The following is a 19,935-nucleotide window of genomic DNA, read 5'->3' as shown; positions in this document are numbered from 1 at the left end:
GACCTAGAAATAATCAGGTTAATGCTCTGTCATTCTCATACGTTTCCCTATCATTCAGACCATCAAAACATTTTTGCAAATGATTTCAATACATTAAAGTTTAAATAGGTTGGTTATTTTCATTTCATCTTCTTTTTACTGCAGAATTTGGAGAAAGATCTATAGGGCAGTGAAATTGCACCATCTCCTAAGAATTCTCAGTCTTTGACTGACTGTGAGACCAGAATATTTGCTATTCTTTTGCCCAGACTTTCCTCAGTCCCCATCTGGGAAATTTACCATCTGCTCCTGATATCTCTCCCTTGCTTCCTTTGTGAACTAAAGGGCAACGTTTTAACTCAATAATTTTAGCAATATCTACCTCCCCTGTTGATAAATAAATCTTTCTGCTTTCTTTTGGGAACTCCCCATCTCCTTTGCTCACTTATCATTCAATGCAGGCTTCTGTTCTTTTCAGAACTTTCTCAGGAATGTCATTCGGATTTATCTTGCACAGGGAGCTACACCTGGAATACAGAAAGGTGGTCTCCCAGGGATCCTGTAGATCAAATCCTTTCACGGTGTTTTTTTCCAATGGATAAACAGACTCTTCCTCACTCCTGAATTCCCATTCTAAGAAAAAAAAAAACAAAACTGGTCGTCATTCATAGGGAAGGGAAAACACTCAGTGACTGAGAACTTTGAATGAGATTCATTAGTTCGATTCCCCCCTCACGGCAGCCAACGCTGTTCACGTCTGTGTTTTGTAAACTGGATGAGTCAAAGTGCCTTAGAGTAACTTTGTTTTCCTAACGTCTAGATTTTAGAAAAGTGTGCATCCCCTCTTTCAAGATTGCCATGCCTCAACTCTGAAAGTATAATGAGAAAGATATTTTTTATCTGAACATTCACATTCGTGCCCAATGAAAGAACGCGGCAGCTAACGGAAGGATAGAGAGGTGACAGGTAATTAATGTTTTCACTTTGGGTGCGTGGGATCATCGTCTACCTCTGCGAGGACGATGCACATGCTCGGCTTGGCTCGTGTGGATACAATTACAAAGGCCTATGGAATGCCCGGGAACCCTGTGTCCTTCAGAAGTTTGGCATCTTTGGGAAGTCTACACCTGCACTCTTCAGTTTCTTTAATGTTTTACAAAAGACTTTCACCGGTTTCCTTTGGTGAATTGGTTTCCAGATAGTAGGAAGAAAAAAAAAAAAGAAATGGAAATGACGAATGGTTGTCATGTGCTTTCGTTCCCAAGCATGAAATTGGGGCTCAGCCCAGAAGAGTCAGTTTTCTTTGGGTCCAGGCCAGCAAAATGAAACCCCAAGAACCTGGTCTTTGGATATATCATTACCTAACAAGCCCAAGGAAATGGATGACACGATGCTGACTAAGTGAGATGAATTTGGGTCTATAATTTATGTGAACACCCACCGGCCGTTAAAATGCCAATTAATAACAGTATCACATCGTCCAGTCATGTGGACAATGAGAACAGAGACACAATGCACACAGACCCTGTGCAGTCATAAGGAGTGTGGTCTAGATACCTTGGCAATGATCATTAATTCTGCTGTGTTTTGATTTAGTGTTTGCGTTAATGTATTCTAGTATGTCTGAGAATATGAAAGTAACACCTGGTGTGCTCTGTGCAAATGCTTCTCTGCTTCAGGAGGGAAGCCAAAGGGGACACCCAGCTGAACCTGAAGCATCATTATAAATTGACTCCAGGGAATAAACTCCTCCGATTTCTGAGAATAAAACAAAGTCAGAGAAAATGTACAAATATATGAGCCTGTTTGGTTTGCAAAACATACCTCTAGGAAAAGATGATGCTCAGAAGTTTGTCGTGGGGCAGTTTGTAAACCAAACTGGATTTGCACTGCATAGCTTTGTTTCATGCAAATGCCCTCAAAACACAAGTGCATGCGTACACACACACACACACACACACACACACACACACACATACACACACACAAGCAGAGACAGGGAGGCCAATTAAAAAAATGCTCGTGGTCAGAGGTTTAATTTTGCTGATATCTCAAGACTGTCAAAAAGTGGATACTCCTTCTAGAATTATGCCTGCCTAAGCTGGGCATATCATAGGCTGTGCAAGGCTAGTGCCTGCCTGAAGGTGATACTGTTGACTTCATAGTCCTTAAAGCAATTGCTTTAGCTTCCAATTCCTCCGAGATCTGGCAACTCACAAGTTTAGCTTATTACATGAAGAGTCTCCAAGAAGAGCAGGCAAGGCAAGAAGCCCTCTACTTGGAAGACCTAAAAACAACGTGCACATGGTAAGAAAAGCTGCTAGGTTGCTTTTTAAAATTTCTTTTAACATATTTTGATTTATTTCCAGTAGGAACATTTTTCTATTCATATTCTAGATTATAGTTTTAAAAATTTATTGATTGAAAGATATTACATTTTTTTCCAAAGAGGGTTCATCAATTTATACTCTACTAAGTGCTGGTCACACAAAGGAAAACAAGCAAATAAAAATGACATTTTGCCTCACCAAAGTTCAGAGGTAACCAGGTATTTAGTCTTCTAGTGTTTTCTTGTAAAAGTTGCCTCCACTCTGCATATAAGCTTGAGTATGTATATCTTATATCCTTAGCTTTTTTCTCTTAAGAAAAAGAAACACTTTCTTTCCCAGGAAAATTTCACATATATTATTTCAAAGGTGATACGTAGATAAGGCTTTTCTGAGAAAAAGCAACTCAAGTCTTCTGGTTCAATCTGGCTAACTAAATTCTTGTGTTTTTACCTCTTATCTCTCACTGTCAAAATCTCATTGAAAAGCTAAGCTAGATATTTATTAATAGAAATGTATAGAGGGAAAAAATAGTATTATCATCTCTGGGTCAGAAATATCTAGGTATTCCTGGGAGATAGATGGAGATGAACATAGAAACTACGAGAGGAAAAGAGGGACAGATCGAGAGAGAGAATGAGAAAGGAAGAGAGAGGAAAGGACCATTACAGAGGTAAAATCAGTGCTTTCTATCAAAGATCTCCAAAAATACTGAACCCGGAGACAACAATTCCAAAGAGGTCTTTATCCTGGCTATTGTTAGAAGGACAAGGGAAAGAGGTCCTAGGAAACAGAGAAACAAAACAGCCAGAAGAACCTCTGCAAACCTCTTTCAACAATATGGAAAAGAACAAAGCTGAAATCAGAACAATGACCCCAGAAGAAATAGAAATCATAGCAAAAGACAAAAACAAAAACAGAAAATAAAGAATAAAAAAAATCTAATTTACACTTTCAGAGAGAACCAAAGGATTGTACATCCATAAAATGTAAACAAGATGGCTATGAAAAATGAGTCATTGGCAACTATAGAATATTTCTTAGAAATTAAAATATACGATGGCCAAAATTGAAAATTTAATAAAAGGGCTGAATAATAACAGGCTATGGTTGAAGGCTGAGTTAGAAATGGATAGAGAAGGTTATCTCCCAGAAGAAGGTGGAGCAAAACATCAGAGAGGAAGTACTAGACAAAAGGTAATATTACTAACTATTGACACAGGAAACGCGATCTCTATCAGCAACCTAATAAGAGCTTCAGAACAAGGTAAAAAGAGGTTAGGGGAAAGAAAGCATTAAAGGCAAGATATAAAAAATTGCATCGAGATTAAGAAAGACTAGTAAGTTCACATAGAGTACTGAGCATTGCTCATGAAATTTCTGAGTTATGAGAATTAAAGGAATAACCAAACAACCTGCTCCCTACCATTAAATGGGACTGAAAACCACATGAAACTCAATGCAGGGAGATAAAGAAACCATGTCCTCAGTGTGCTAAGGGAAAGTAACATATGTGCATAAAATACGATATCAAATGTACTGGTATTTTAAGTATATATTCACTGTTTCTGGACAAAATTATTTAAACATGGGGTCCAGTGAAAGGGAAAATGACAATGAGAAAGAGGAAGACCTGCAATATAAGAAAAAAGTGATGAGTAAAGAAAAAACTTTGTAGGGATAGCTAAATAATTTTTGTGATTGTAACTCTGAAATTTAATACAACGTAAGAAAAGATTCCCCAAAAGGTAGGGCATTATGAAAATACAAACAAACAAAACCAGTCTGGTACTAAATTTCAATATGATTTCATTAAAGTATGTTAGGGAAGGTAGGTAATCGGATGCTCGGTGTCTTGTTTCAATAACGAAGAGTGTAGATATAGTTTAATCCTTGATATGGAAAGATAAATTAAATTGCATTTGTTAAGAAAAATGGGTAGAATCTGGAAAACATGGTATATAGAGTTTCTAATCCATGAGTTGACAAAAATAATAAAACAAACTGGTCAATCAAACTACACACCAACAGAAAAATGAAAAATGTATATAGTAGCTAGAAAACACGCAGGAAGATGTCAGGCAAGAGTCAAACATTGCTGGATTATTTTAAAATTGTATTTCCTAGACCTGCATCAAATAAAGACAGCTCAATGGATTTTTTGGATTTTCTTGTACAAAAATATCCAAAATGCATTTTATCATTTTATTCCATTTCTTTCTTTCTTTTTTTTTTCTTTAAAGCTTAACAGTCAGTTTCATTCAAGTCTAGCTTGCCCCTGCCACCTCAGTGAGAAGTCATTACCAATGAGAAGATAACTGATCACACTGTGCCATATTCATACTGTACTTATCTTGCAAACCTATTGGCAATTCTGGTAGACATTTCTAAGATGTAATATAAGTCAGAGAGAATTTACCATTCCCCCTCTCATGTCTAGAGGGTCAAAATGGCTCTCTGCCACATTCCCAGGGTTGGGAGGTCCTGCTAGCAATCTCAGCCTTCACCTGGAAGTGGAAGGTGATAATATGTAATCCATGAATTCAATCTACATCGAAAATACATTTCTGGCTCCACCAGAGTTGCTGAGTATTCAGATGTAGTTCTCAGGTGCAGTAGGAAAATGCAGTGGTCTGTTGAGCTCACATTCTGCCTGATTAATACGCTGCTAAATGCCATTTGGAGCTCTGCCAGGAGAAATATAAACAGAAAAAGAACTTACTCTGTAAGTATCTGTCTTTTTGCCAAATCGTACAAGGAATATGTGTTTGAGGGGGAAAAAAAATGATGGGAGGATGTGTTTTTATTACATGTATGCTCATCAGATCCTGGCTCTGTGAAACCCATTAAAAACAACATGAAGTATTTAAAATCAGCTGCAATCACCTTGGTTCGTTACTGATTTACAAGATTAAAAACATTCTGAACTGAAGATGAAGGTGCATTAATAAACACAGGTTCCTGAAAGAATACTTGGTGATTACTTGCTGGTTTGTTCGGTGAGGGGTTCAACATCTTAAGGAAAAATGTCAGCACGTAAGTGAGGAGTAGGCGTTGATACTCAATCCCTGGGAAATTGAAAGGGTTATTTAATAGTCATTGTGCAGAGCCTGAAATACACATTTTTAAAGTCTCTGGCATGCATTGGTCCAGTGGCAGGGCAAGTTTTCAAGCTAAATATGCATCGTGAGGTCTTTCCCGATGTTAGGAAAGACATTTCCTTTATTTCACACCTGTTTGGTTTTTGAACTCATAATTTCCTGGAACACAGGAGAGTTCTAGCATCCGCATGGAGTGGAATCACTGAACAGCCACAGGCAGGTACCTAATGCTGTTTTACCATATCCAGGTTTTTATTCTTTGGGGGGCGAGAGGCTCAACTTGATCATCTGCTGTTGTCTTTTTTAAAAATTTATAATTTTGGAGGAAATGTACATCTCAAACTGATAGAGCCTTTGTTTATCTGCATTGTAAATAACATGATATGGCAGCTGCATAATGAATATACATAAAAATGGGATGAGGAAGATGGGAAACAGCAGATTGTGGTCAACTTTAAAGAATAGATGCCTGAGTATATACGTGTTTATGTGTGTGAAACTCACCGGGTTCTCAGGCGCTGCAGGTGTCTGAATGTTCTGTGTGGGGACGTGACCGGAGAGAAGATAAAGGTCAGGGAATGACAAGGTCAAGAAAGTAACTGACAAAGGCCAAGTTTGCAGTCATTTCTATGCCCCACTGCACCTGCTGGATACGGCGTGTCCCACCAGTGACTGACCCGGATCCACGCAATTCTCCACTGTGGTTCGTGGTGGTGAGGAGAGTCTATTTAATAAAACCCCATAAGTGTCTATGCTCTTGCCACTGCAGGGTCCCTGGATTTTTAAGGGTTACAAACCATATTAGCTCTTTATAGTGCTTCGAGGCCCCTGCACTTAATCCAGGCCTTCCCTGAACCCACAGGAAGAAGGCGATGGAGTTTCGAGTGAGCGTGAGCTGAGGGCACCCCAGGATGCTGTTCCAGGGTCCAAGTTCATGTCGCTCCTGTGTTCCAGATGCCACCTGAACATCTGCCAACCAATGGTACTAGAAGGCATCAGCCTCTCCTTTGTGCTTTCATTTTCTTTTAGTTTGGCTTTCTAAGTAAGTAGATTTCCAAGTCCAGCTGAGAGAAGGACAAATTGCCAGGCGAAGATAAACCGCTTTAGAAAGCAAAGCCCTCTGTGTCTCTGAGGCTGCCAGGCATCTTAGCAGCCCCATTCAAGTTCTCCACAAGCTGGGCACCAGCGGCTCAGGTGGTTTCTCCAGATGCCACCCTTATGTATTACAATATCTTTCACTCATGCTCCGGGGTCTCCTTTGAATCCTGCAGCTTTGCACCTGGACCTGCCTCCGACAGCCACTTCAGGCTGGTGCCGCTTTTGGATGGTCCAGCTAGCTCTCAGCCACAGCTGGGTCCTGGACACTGTGCCTACATCAATCTTGACTGCCCCTTTCAAAGCCACTCTACCCACTGACCCCAGGCATTGAGATCCCAGCCTGGCAGCTGCAGTCTGGGAGGGAAGTTGGAAAAACGCACATTGGAGTCAGGCTTCATTTTCTTTCCATGTAGCAAGACATCAGTGTTTATCAACAGGAAGAAGCTGCTGGAAACAGCCCTGGAATCACTGATAAAAGCCCAAGGTATTGTTACAAAGCTCTATCTTGGCTTTCTGTGGCCTCTGCCCTTGACTCACCAGCTTGCTGGACACCCCCTGCTGCTGGGTGATTTCTTTGTTTTCTCCTTCTTCTGGTGCCTCAGCTACACATGTCATTTAGCTGGAGGCTCGAACTTTCCTCCCTGCACGTATCAGTGTATCAGCATCAGCAGAGAGCAACCAAAATATCCTATGGTGGTCTTCCCCAAACCTCAGAGCAATACTAACATTCGGCCCGAAGGTAAGAACTTTTCTAGAATCAAGGGATCGGTAGAAACATTTCTAGCTTACAAAGTGATGATGTTTTAAATTTTGGTTTTGTATAAGTTCAGCCAAAATGTATAAAATATACTGGAGCATGGGGACCCGTTCTGATGTAGCTGCTGTAAGAAGGTCAGATCCAGGTATTGTACCGGGGAATGATTTGGGTAACATAAACAGGGAGCCAATGAAGAAGAGATGAACTGGTTCTGGCATTAGTGGGTGAGGCCAGTGTTATGGTGACAACTCAGACATTTTTGATTGACAGATCTAGGGAAGTGGTCATGTGAACCAATGAAAGCCTGTTGCAGGGAATTCTGAGCTTGGTTGATACCCTGCCAGAGAGACTCGTGTTAATGAGAAGAGCCACAGTGACTGAGGTTAAACTCTATGCCGAAGACAGTGCTTTGTATACACATTATCTCATTTAATCGTCACAATTCAAAGAGGGGCACGTTATATGTCAGCTCCGTTTTACAGAGGCAGATCAGAGAGGTGAAATGACTTGGTTATGGTGATGTGGCTGGCAAGTGCCCAGGCCGAGAGACTAACCCTGTTTCTCCTGCCTCAAGTCCAGGCTCTTGGCACTGTCTCCCACTTGGGTTAGAAATCTACTCAGACTCCAATTCTACCCTGGCATGTCAGGGGATTTGGAATTCTCACCTGAGTTTAGAGACAAAAGAATAAATTATCACAAGGTCTCTTTGCTCATGCACCTTGGCTGGAAAATATTGAACCTAGAGCTGCTTCCTTAGGAAGCAGAGTGGACAATTGTTTTGGTTTGTTTTTAGTGTTGTTTTTGGCTGTTCAACATCCAACCACTTTACCTATTTAAGGGAATGTCCTATTTGTTTGCTCTTTTGGTGGAATATTCTGTCCTTTTTCTCACTATAGAAATCAAAGAGAAGATGGGTAGACTTCCCTTCTTCCTGTCTCTGAGGGGCAAATTTTAAGCAGATAGCCTTAGTCTTGCCATTAGGATTTCCTGCCTGGGACCTTGATATAAAGCTAAGTCATATGACAAGTAGTGGACAGAAGCCATCCTGACAATAAGAGGGTGTCCAGTGGTGGTGAAAGCTCCCTAGACAAACTGCGTCTGCTGAGAGGTACTGCTTGGACCTTCTGAGCTGCGTGGGTTTCCTCCAAGTTGGCTCCTGCAGCCTCCCTCTGCTCAGGGAGCCTCCAGCATCCTTCCAATGAGTTCTCCTTTTTTTCTTAAGAGCCACTTTTTTGTGTGGCTGAACCAAGAGCTGGTCATCTTCAACATGCTGGGTCTAGCACTGTGTGTCCCAGGTCACCAGGGAGAAAAGACAATCTTCTTCTTGACTCCTGAGGTTTGGGCCTCTAGGTGGCTGGGCTTGGGTTCGGCGCATGTTCTGGATTTTTAAGTACAATATGCAAGCTTTTGCAGAGAAATCTGGCCTTTTAAACTTGATTTTGTCCGAATAGGAAAATTAGATCAAAATGGAAAATGTTTGTTTTTCACATTCTCAAGTGACAAAAGGAAATTTCAAATGCATTAAAAAAATCGCTCCATATAAAATGTGAATAAAAAGTCAAACTGTATGTGACAAGACTTTGGCGAACCCAGACCTCCCTATTTTGCCTGAATGTCAATATTCTGGCATTGACTTAAGTTCCTTTGTACCCACAGATAGCAAGTTTAAGAAATAACTCTTCATACTTTTTTGTATATTAACTCACATCAGGAAAAATGTGATTTGATAGGTTATTTTTCTATTAGATATCCAGCTCTCTCCTCACAGTTTGAAAGAACCTGTCACAATTCCCAAAATGTTAATGCTAAACCAGCCATGAAGAGAAGTACATGCCCAGGGCTAGAGCAAGCACGCTAAACTAATGAGAACCAAGTAAAAGGCTAAGAAGGATGTATATATGTACACACACACATACACATCTATGTATATATACATGCATATGTGTACAAATACAATACACACATGTGCATACATAATAGACATAGTTAAAGATCTGTTTCTATGTTTTTTGATGCATTGTAATGGAAATCTAAGTGGGAGGCAAATGGATGCAATTTCTGCATTAAGTGAGTAAAACGTCTTAAATGTTTAAAAACTCCCAAATGGAACTCTTGCTCCTTAAATCCTAAGGAGCAGCTGCCTTCTCCTGGAAGTCACTGGACTGGAAATGAAGAAGCTGAGTCCCCAACCAGACTGTCCGAAACGTCTTAGCTCAATGACTTTACAGCGCTGGGCTCGTTTCCTCACATGGGAAATGGAAGGTTGGAGTCTCGAATGAACTTTCTAGCTCTAAAAATGGCGAGTCAGTAATTTATGACAATATGCTGGATGTATATTCTTACACCACTGCTGTTGTTCACAGACCTGATGATTCTTTCTGGAGGGTGGAGGGGCCATGCACACCCATGAAGCTTTTCCTTATATCCGTGCAACTCACTACCAAGGCAGCCACCGCCGGGGCGCACAGAGGAGCTCCAGGCTGTTGATGGAGGTTCTGGGGAGTGGAGGAGCAGGGAGCCCAGAGTTCATGCCTCCCATACCACTGAAGTATTTCTGCCCTGAATTCATTCGCTCATCACTTAAAATGTTAGCATTACACACATCTATGTAGAAAATCGCAAACATTAAAAACCGACATGAAATGTACCACTCAGGATACTAACAAGGAGCAGATGGCTCACCTAAATTAGGAAATTTCAAAGAAGGGTTATTTACAAAGGGACTCTATGAAAATATGAGACGCTTAAGGGATTAACCTGGGGTTAATAGCAGTGGAGTAGCCAGCGTGGCCAAGGCTGAAGGGACAAGGGAGTGGTGTCTGGAATTCTTAAGAGTCTCAAGCAGGAGACTTTATGGAGTGGAGCAGTGACATTTGGGTGAACATCACAAATAGTCCACAGTAATCTCTCAGAAAGGGAGCCAAAGGGAATAAATAACCTGAGTGTGTTGTCTTCCCTCCCTCTAATCTGATGCCAAGTCTCTTCCCCTCATAATCCTGCCTGGAAGCCAAGAGTAGGGGAGTCCATAGATGGACCCCATGTTCAGCCACCTTTGGAGGCAAGAGGGAGGGTGGAGAAAGATGACGAGTGGACTTGGAGGGTCAATGAGAAGACATCCAACACGCAGAGCAAGTAAACGAGCACAGCCTAGGGGCAGAATGGTTTCAAACTCTTTTATTAGGTAACTGTAAGCTTAAATCACTAGTTACATAAAAATGATATCATTATTTGTTTACTCTTTTGTTACATGGACTTGGGAAGTGGTCCCTGAGAACGGGTGAAGAAAAGATTACTCTGAGCTTCCAATGATGACATCAACATCTAATGGATGAGAGTGGAGATAAGTGAAAAAGGGACCATATGACTTCTTGATCAGCAGCACCAGAAAAATGCCAAAAGGGCATTTGTGTATCTATGGAAGGAATGTTCTGGTCAGCCTTGGATGCAGGACTCTAGAAACACAGAAAAAAGGTGGTCTTAGAGGCCAGAATTTGACAGTGCTTGTTTATACACCAAACAGGAGAGAGTGGTCAGGCCCGATGGTAGAACCAATCTGACCCTCTGCCTGGCATCCTTTCGCAGAGAGGAAACACGGGGGATTATCTCTCAAGCCCACGAAACATCAGGACCATATAACCAAGGCCTTTGTCTTCGTACACATTCTGGAGCAGCCTCTGATTCTGATCTGGCTTTATTTGTTGTGTGGATACAAAGGGAGAATGTTCTGGGGTGACCTCTTTTGTCTGAGATGGTGGTATTATTTCTTTCTTTTTTTTTTAATGATGAAAATAGCTTCATTTGTTGTTTTTTTCCACTGTTATAGTAGAGCATGCTCATTGAAAGGCGGTGTATTTATTTCTCATGACAAATGAGCAAAGTGGCGTCGTTCTTGCATTCTTCAGTCCCATGGGCTTGGTTGAGGTCTGTGCCCCTGTGTGCTGGGTGTGTTCTCATGTGCAGACCACTCAGATTTCTGAGTCTACAGAGCTAGAGGCAGACTGTGGGCCTTGATACTCCTGTAGTTCCTTGCGATCCCAGCTGCCACTTCCCTGGTGATGTTAGGAGCATTTCCCTTTTATCATCGGAACTTCCATCTACCTCCTGTCTAACGTCCCCTCCACAAATGCTTTCATTTGATCTGCCCAGCAACTCTCTGAGAATGATTACTGTAGCTTCGTTTTTCTAAGGATATAAACCGAAGGGCAGAGAAAAGAAGTAACTAGACCAACATCAGGTTGCAGAGGAGGGTCTTGAAGTCAGGCCCTCTGACTTAAAAATTTACTGTCACTAGTAGCAATGGCTTACATGTCTTGAGAAAGGAATATGTACTAGACATTCTATAAGCATTAATTCATTTATTTCTTCAATGGGATTATTGATATCCCCCTTAGTATGTGATGAAAATGCAGCCAGAGAAGTTAAGTAGCTTGCCCAAGGTCAAACAGTCACTGGAGGAGTGAGTTTTCAACCCTAGGAAGTCTGAGTCCGGAGGCCATGAACTTTGCACGCTGCCCTGGGGCCCAGACGGACAAGAGGAGAGGTGAAACTCCACGGTGATTACCAGCAGAGAGGCACAGGGAAGGAAATGGAATCGTGGCAACCAGCGGATTCAGGCCAAGGCAACTGTTAGGTGCTTAATGGGTTCAGATGTTAATTGTACATCTAAACTAATCTTTTACTTTTTAACTCTCTGAATTAAATACTGCTCCCCTTGTCTTTCAAATTACCGGAGAATTTAACCCCCAGCCCTTGTTACACAGTTGAATGAACCCTACAGGAGGTTCAAGAGGTTAAGTTGCTAAAAACAAAACCTTGGTGTTTTGCTTTGTTTGTTTTTGGGGGATCCCGAAAGCCTATTTCTAGTCTTTATGGAACCAGGAAGTGCTAATATAATAGGAATGTGATGGTCAGAGTAATTCGATACAAAAGAAATCAGGAAGTCCTGGGAACAGTTGAAAAAGATGGTTGTTGCAATATTTCTACTTGGCTATTTTCTCCTCATCCAATTGTGAGAGGTTTTTTGTAAACGATGAAATTAGCATTGAATTTTATCGCATTTTAACTTCTACCTGGGCGATAGCTGTGCCTCTAGTTATATCAAAGCCACTACTGTATTTTTCTGCCCTTCTTTCTGATTACAGCTCCACAAAAAGGGCACTATTTGTTTTTTCTCATTTCTGTACTATGAATTTACTTTTACATGCATGCTCTGGTGAGATAGTGCAGCACTGAATATGTCTTAGCATGCTCATGTCGTGCTATGCAACATGTTGGTCGCTAGCCACCTGTGGCTATTTAAATTTAATTAAAATTAAATGAAATTAAGATTAAGTTCATCAGCTGCACCAGGCACCTTTCACGTGCTCAGTAACCACGTGTGGTTAGCGTTGACTAGTGACTACTGCATCCAACAGGGCAAATATAGGACATTTCTGTCATCACAGAAAGCTCTATTGGAGAGCGACGCATAGTGTCCCACATCAATTGGGAAGAAGCCACAAAGCTTTAAAGGAAGTGGAGACCAGCCTTCCCTGGTAGACGCCTTGTTCCTGGACTCACAGCTAGATGGTGTCTGTAAATTTCAAGGAGCACGATAGATATGGTAGACTCTGAATATTGCACTTTGGTAGCCAGAATATTTATATATCATATATTTCTCTACACTTACATCCTCATAGTCTCTGTGATGTTTACAGTGCATGTTGGGAAGTTAGACCCTTTATCAACCACACAAACAGGAACCAAGGAGAGGGGTTTGGGCTTCGGTTGGGTCTGAACATTGAGAAGTGATAAATGTAGTTGAAAAGAAGCCCCCCGAGGAAGTAAGTGGTAAAACTGGGGGGAAGGGAACAGAGGACCCTTCCCTGTGCCTGGAGCTCTTCTTCAAGAGAGGAAGCAGGAGATTCTGGATTTCATAACATTATCCAAATCTGTGTTCTCTTTGTAAGAAGAATCTCTGAAACTCTCTGCCTCTATTAAGCCAAAATGAACTCCGGGTAATTCTTACAGAGCAATGGTTCTCCACTTTGTACATTATAATCACCTGGAATCCTTTAAAGCCCCTGATGCTCAGACCGTACCCCAAAGTAATTGAATTCAAATCTCTGGGGTGAATCCCTGGCATCGGTGTTATTTTATGCTCTGCGGGTAATTCCGATGTGCAGCTAAGGTAGAGAAATTGTGCTTGCTATAGAGAACCCCTTTTATTCACAGACCAGAGGGACCAGAATGCATATTCTAAATCTTTTCTCCCTTCCTGCTGTTCGACCGTAATATGAAGTTCTTTAATTCAATGAAGATGATCTGTCTTGATAGTAGTGCAGTAAAGTAGAAAGATCTCTGAGTCAGGAGCCAGAACATCAGAGGTTAGTCCAAGTTCTTCACCAAAGAGCTACGATATTATTCAAGCTGCTTCATCCTTCACTATCATTTCCTGACATGAAACCTGGAGGTGTTAGTCTCGAAGGGCTCTAACTTCCTTTGTGTTGTACCCTGTGTGCCAAGGCTATGCTGAGTGCCCTGTTCCATGAGTCTGGAGTGACCCATTGATGACATAGCTAGGTACAATCAACTGAGGAGCTATATGCCCACTAAGCATTTGGGGATGAGGAGATCTATTCCCGTTTGTTGTTGCACGTTGTCCTCTTCAGCACCTCTTTGTGCACAGTAGGCACTGACTATTGCTGGCTGAATGAATGCACACTTTAGGTCATTTTTCCCTGGGGTAGTAATGAGCCAATTAAATGGACAAGAATGAGCAGTCTTGTTAAAGTCAGAGCACTTAGACGCAGGGCTTCTCCGGGCCAGCCAGCTGCCCCTCTGCCACCTCTGTCCCAGATAACTAGAAGAGTCTGAGTGGCTGGTGTGGCATATGGCGTAAGGCTGGGGAAGAGATCTCCAGATGCTGGGCCTCAGCTGACCTTGCCATCATGCACGCTGGGGCTCCCAATCTGCTGCCTGCCCTCATCGGACTGGCCAAGACCTAGACGCAGCTGAGCCCACCAGTTGAAGGGTTGAAGGCATCAGAACCCACAGCTGCTTCAGGACAGCAAGAACAGGGAATGGCCCAGGGGACTGGGATCCTCTTCTTTATTTGCTGCCAACTAGCTGTATGACCTTGGGCACAAAAATCTCTTTGTACATCAGCGTTCTTATCTTTAAAATAAGCTGCTTGGATCATGTGATTCTAAGATCCTTTTCAAATCTAAAACCGTACGAAAGAACATTTTCTTTGGAAAGCTATCCCTGTTATTACTCAATGCCCTGTTCTTTTCAAGGTGCTTGACAATAGACTTTGTGATTATTTCCTCTGTCTTTTCCCCCTAACTTCCTATGTGGAGAAGTTAAACTTAGAAGTCCAGGGTTTTTCAGGGTCATTCCTTTTTCCCTTTAGAAAAAGAAAACTAAGTTGTTCTATTCCTGCTTTGGTCAAATCATTTGCCCTTCACGAAAATCTTTAAAATGATAGCTGATGATCCTGAAATTACTTTGAACATGTTCTTAAGTGTTTGTAGTTCAAATTGTCAGGACCTCGAATGGATTTTAACTGTTCTTTTTATTTTGGCTCATTTTCCTTTCTTCTCTTCCAGGGCTGTCCCACACTCTGACATACAGGCTGAAATAGAATATACTGACTTTTGGGAGTCATCTGTCAGCCATTTTCCCAGTGCTCTAATACACAGTTTCTCAAAGTGTGGTTCCCTGACCCACAGTACCAGAACTGCCTGGGAACTTGCTAGAAATGCAAATTATTGAGTGGTCCCAGACCACAGAATCACTAATCTGCGTTTTAAGGTGATTCTGATGCATGCAAAATTTGAGAGTTTGAAAACTACTGCTCTAATAAAAGACAACATTTTTTCTTACCCTTCTCATTCCTAATATGTTTCCCTATTTCCTTATAGAACACATGAAAAGGCTATGAGGTTGTTTCTCTTTAAATCTTTTGAAAGTGCAGTTCTGTTTTCTGCATTGACTTTTCTTGTTCTGGCTCTAAAAGACCTGTTAATTTCTTTTCTTCTTTGTTAAATGGCTTCTTTTTTTTCCTTTTCTGGCTTTCTCAGGGAATTAGTTTATTACCTGGCATGAATGAAATGAAATGCAATCACATAGGCAGCTCAGGAATATTTTTTACAACTCTGGAGTCTTACTACTCCAAGTGTGGTCCCCGTCTGGCAGCAGCGACATCACCATCGCTGGCACCTGGTCTGTATTGCAGAGTCTCTGGCTCCGCCCCAGCTCCACTGAACCTGCATTCTAACAAGATCTCCAGGTGATTAGTCAGCAAACTAAAGTTTGAGATGCACTGCTCTAGAAGCATATTTCAGATCTTAAATGGGATGATTGTTTCAGAAGTTGAAATAAAGTTACTTAAAAATTTTAGCCAAGGTGATATATTTAGTGTGTGTGTATACATATATAAATATATATTTAGTGTGTATATACATTTAGTGCATATAAATATATATTTAGTAATGCAAGCTTTATAATCATGACAAGGAAGAGTATACTTTATCTGAAATAAATGGATTATGCACATAGTAATCAATAAAAGAAGTTTTCATTCTTCTACATAAGATTCTACTAACTTAAGGATGGAATCACAGAGAAGAACATCTAGATGTAGGTAAAGGAAAGATGATTAGAAAAAGTTTGCTGAAGCTATGATATATACCTCTTGATCAAGAAAATGGCATAGATAATGTCACTACTGTATAAAGAGATTACAAAGTAGTTCTACAGGCAGACAGTGTTTTGTGGAAGTACAATGTAGTAATAATGGTAGTCATTGCAGTGTATTTATTGAGCAGATACTAATCATCAGGCATTCTGCTATGCACTTGACCAGCAATATCTCACACAACAGCCAAGGCAACCCTATGAGGTAGATATTACCATTGTCCCTTCTTTATAGAGGATGAACCTGAGGCTTGGGTGGGTAAGTAACTGAACGTGCACTTCCATTTCAGAGACACCTGAGTTTACTATTACTATCTGTTTTAATTTGAGTAACATTGGTGGCAGGAAGAGATACAAATCTCAATTCCAATGGTGTAAGAAAAAGAAGTTCATTCTCACTCATGTTGAGTTCACAAAGGGTATTTCTGACTAATGGGAAGCTCTGTTTCAAGCTCAGCTTCTGTAACCCAACTTCTTTCTTTCTTACAACTGCCATATTCCACATTTGTCTTCCAGGATCAGCTGCTCATCTAAACTATACCAGTGAAAGAAGAAAGAGTATAGGGCATTGGGTGAGAGGGATTTTTTAATAGGTCAGACCTAGAGCTGGCACGCACTGCTTCCACTCACCTCCATAGGCTTGACCTTCAGGGGAAGCTGGGAAATGTGGTTGGTTCCTGAAAGAAGAGGAAGTGGGTTTGTTAGGTCTGGTGGATGGTAAACAAGGGGCAAGGAGGTGGCTAAGGGTGGAGAATGGGAACCCAATTGTAACTAGAAACTGTTCCCTGGTGGGAACATACTTGGTAAAAAGTTCCTAGTAACCTTTAACTGACCTAGAGCTCATTACCATCTGATTAGCATGACATGGGTGGAGCTTCCTGAAGAATTCTGGGGAAGATGCATGCGTAGTAAGGAAACTAACCTACCCTGTTCTGTAACCTGTCATGTGATCTCTCATATAACCCCCACCTGTCAATCATCCCAAAAGGCAGGAAACAACAACCAATCCTGCCAGGAGAAAGGCGGGACAAACTAGTGAGCTTACAAAAGGCAGCACATGCTCAGACTTGGGGGTCTTTCTCCACTCATGGAAACTGACATGTTCCTCTTTGTCTGGAATGTATTTTCACTTTGTGTAGCTTCTTTCTGTACTTTCGTTCCTTCTTTTATGTGATAAACTGTTTATATAAAATTGCTCTGTGTCTGTGATCACTGTCATCGGCTCGACTTCGTACCAGTGCTCATTCTTGACACTGGGAACCAGGGGACCAGGGAGCATCCGCACAGACGAACCTAACAGGTTTGGTGAACAGGGCTCCACCAAACTGCATCCTTGACGTCACGCAAGTAATTTAACCTTCTAACTTCAGCTTTCTCATCTGTAAAATGAGAATAATTACACCTACATCATCAGGAGGTGCTTAGATTTCCCCTTAATCTTCCTAACCACTATTATTAATCACTATGATGTGGGGCTGATGAATTCTTGATTTTCCTAGCTGACAATTCCCTGGTTCAGAAGATAGTCTATTCAAGACTTACTTTGATTATATTGAGGATGAGGATATGACAGAGACAGTGGAATTAAATGAAAGTATCATTGAGGGTCCAGGGGTGCAAGGAAATTAAACATCTAGCATAGTTAGGCATAGACACTGGACTTTAGAAAAGCAAATGTTTTGAGACCTCAAAAAATATAGTTGTCTCCTCCAGGTTACAGATCATAAATATGAATGTGGCTTAGAATAGAGGAAGGATCTAAGAGGAAAGGAAATTCCGACAACACAATCACACATACTTTCATTAGGAAATAAAAAGAGGGGAACCAATTCCAAAGAAAGCTTTGCTGGTGTTTACGTATTGTCTGATAAAAGGGAATATACAAAATACGGGGGCCAAGATACTCAAGAAATTACCAAAGAGCTTCATGCGTCAGGAAAAGCTAAAATCCCAAAGGCCAGAGAAACGACTTTTCCCTCTATTCAGAGGAGAAGCAGGACGAGACCCAGTGTTGGAGCAGAGGGTGTGAAGTTAACAGCTGTCAGAGAGAAAAGAACCTTCAGCCCCTTTTGTTTCCATAATCGCCCTCAACAACTGGGAGGCACAGAAAGCTTATTAGGTAAAGAAATCACCTAACCTTTAAAATGGGTCCAGACAGGCTTTAGGGAATTACATCCCAGGGTTTCTGAGAACTTCCAGATTCAGAGTTAGGAGCCTGGAGTTGGGCAAATACCCTGATATTCCAAAGGCAGAGGAAGGGACGTAGTGGAAACTCCAGCACGGTGTGCCTAGCAGGGATTCACAGCCATCCCTACAGCTGATCGTTTTTGTGAGGACTTGTGAGCACTTTAAGAAAAATTGGATGCCCTGGGAGCATCATGGGTTAAACTCATCAAACCTAGCTCATTTCCCCTCGGAAAGGGGAAATGTACCATTGTCTTAACGTAAATTGGTTTCAGCAAAGAATTGAAGAAAGTATAGCATGGTGCTTGGCATAGAATAGGTGCTTTATTAATATTTCTCAAATTAGTGCGTGAATAAGATTCTTGGGAAGAAGATAAGAATGCTTTAGATAATAAAGTTAGGGGGAGTTGTGCGGTTTGGTCTGTGGGTCTGTGTCTGTGTGAAGGATCTGCGTCTTCACTGGTTTGTCTGTCTTGACCGTTGGATGGGCATGGAATGACTCAATGAAGAACATAAATATGTCAAACCTAGGAAGGGTGAGCCCAATTTAAGGAGGAAGTAGCTGAACAGTTCCGTGAAGAGGTTAAACATAGTTGCAATTATATCAAAGTCCAGGAACCACAGGAAGGGGAACATTAGCAAACCAGAAAGTGCTCAAATGGGCAAGGGTAAGGATGAGAAGTATGGAAACCAGGTCATATAAGAAATGATGAAAGAAACTAGAGGTGTTTGGCCTGAATAGAAGGGACTGGATATAGGGGAATGGACATGCTAGTTACTTTCCACGTGGGTGAAAGACTGCCACGTGGAACCAGCTGCGGAGGGCAGAGCTACGCCTGATGGAGGAGCTATTATAGGGATTCCAGTCTCATTTCAGTATGTAGGGAACACGTCCATAAATAGAATGAGAAGTTTCCCAAAAGTAGTGATCTCCTTCTGGTCCAAACGGCCACTTGTCAGCAATGTTTAATAGATGATTCCAGCTGTGGATGAGAAAAGGAACTAAATAACTGCTAAAACCTCTCAAACCAAAAGCCAAAAAGGACCTCAACTCCCCGCTGTTTCTGTTCTCCTTTCCGACGGAGAGCTGGGAGCTAAGTATGCAGCTGGCTGCACTGGGAGGTCAGGGCTGCTGCCTCCCTGCTCGGCCTGCCCTGGTGGCTCTGCTACGAGGAGCAGCACATCCGTGTCACTTCGCGATGCATGCCGCCTCCAGGGGAGAGACGCCTCTGACAGCTGGCCAGGGAAGAGCCCCGATGTCAACTGTCACAGCACTCCATAGCCTGCACTTCCGAGCAGGGGAAATGAAATTTCACTGCAACAATAAGGCAGCAGACAATATGCTTGAAACCAGACTAACCTTAAATAAGTTCCTTAAATTTATTTGATACTGAAAGTTCTCCCGGGCAAGCCAATATAATTATCATTAAGGTGATAGTTATGATTAATTGCATATTATTACTGCTGTGGTAAATATTATATCATTGTGTTTGGTTTCAACACCCTGGGGGCTGTCCTATTGTTCTATTCGTTTCTCCTTAATCACAATAAATAACCTTCCCAATTCATCACCACCTCCTCTTGCTAGGGGTTTCTTATTCTGGGGATCGAAATCAGAAAATGTGGGAATTTGGGGACTCGGAATGAATGCTTCTAAAACAAAATGTCAGCATTGATTTCATATATTTCTCAAACAGAATCCAAACATTGAGCTTGAAGCTGATGCAAATAAGACAGCGATGTGAGATTCATATTTAGACTGCACATCAGTGTCCGTCTCGGCATACTATTGCAACGCAGCAGTGAAAAA

The sequence above is a fragment of the Propithecus coquereli genome, unplaced genomic scaffold (genome assembly GCF_000956105.1).
Source record: "Propithecus coquereli isolate 6110/MARCELLA unplaced genomic scaffold, Pcoq_1.0 Scaffold177, whole genome shotgun sequence".
Taxonomy (NCBI): domain Eukaryota; kingdom Metazoa; phylum Chordata; class Mammalia; order Primates; family Indriidae; genus Propithecus; species Propithecus coquereli.
Note: the sequence above shows the minus strand (reverse complement) of the source record.